The following is an 841-nucleotide window of genomic DNA, read 5'->3' on the forward strand; positions in this document are numbered from 1 at the left end:
AAAAAAAATGCCACCATTTATTGTACATGACATGGGTAAGTCACCTTGTTGGTACGTGCAGGTATCTGAAATGTGGACGTGGGGGAGGAAACAGGAGGAGATAGGGAAGTGCTTAAATTATAATGCTGTTTTCAAAGCCTGAGTTAACAATTTTGGACAGATCAGGTCTTAGGTATTAAATCAATTTCTTAAAAATTTTAACTGTAGGGGCCTGGGAGATGGCTCAGTAGAATAAGCGCTTCCCTGGCAAGGGCAAGGGCCTGAGTTCAATTCCTGGTTCTGAAAAAAAAAAAAAAAAACAATAAATAAATAAAATTAACCGTAGTATGTAAAACAATACCCTAGCTAATGTTTTCAGTCCCAAAGAGTAGCTTATGTCATTTAATTACAGAAGGACAGAAACATCTAAATACTTAAATACTATGTTAGAATACCTGCCCATTGTCAGTGTCAGCCATGTGGATGATTCAAGGCCATTACTTGACCAATTTGTTCTCTGTGAAAGCCTGAGAGAATGTTTTCTCTCCATGTGACTCTCCTTAGGCACACTCTACATCATCGATCACTTTCTTCTATGACCCCATAAAACTGACAAAGGATCTACAAACTGCAGTACAGGGTTTCAGGGTAAATCCTAAGGGGATTTGACTGACCTCGGCAAATACAAAAATTACATATCTTGTTATATACGTCTTGCTTTATCTTGGTCTTAACCATTCAGCAGAAAAGTATAAAAATAAGATATAAAATAAAATAAAAATCATTGAATATAATGTAAAAAAATACCTGCCCAGTTATGTAACATATGTTACACAACATTAGGAACAGCCAAGACTGCAGT

The sequence above is a fragment of the Octodon degus genome, unplaced genomic scaffold (assembly GCF_000260255.1).
Source record: "Octodon degus isolate 3935 unplaced genomic scaffold, OctDeg1.0 scaffold00146, whole genome shotgun sequence".
NCBI lineage: Eukaryota > Metazoa > Chordata > Mammalia > Rodentia > Octodontidae > Octodon > Octodon degus.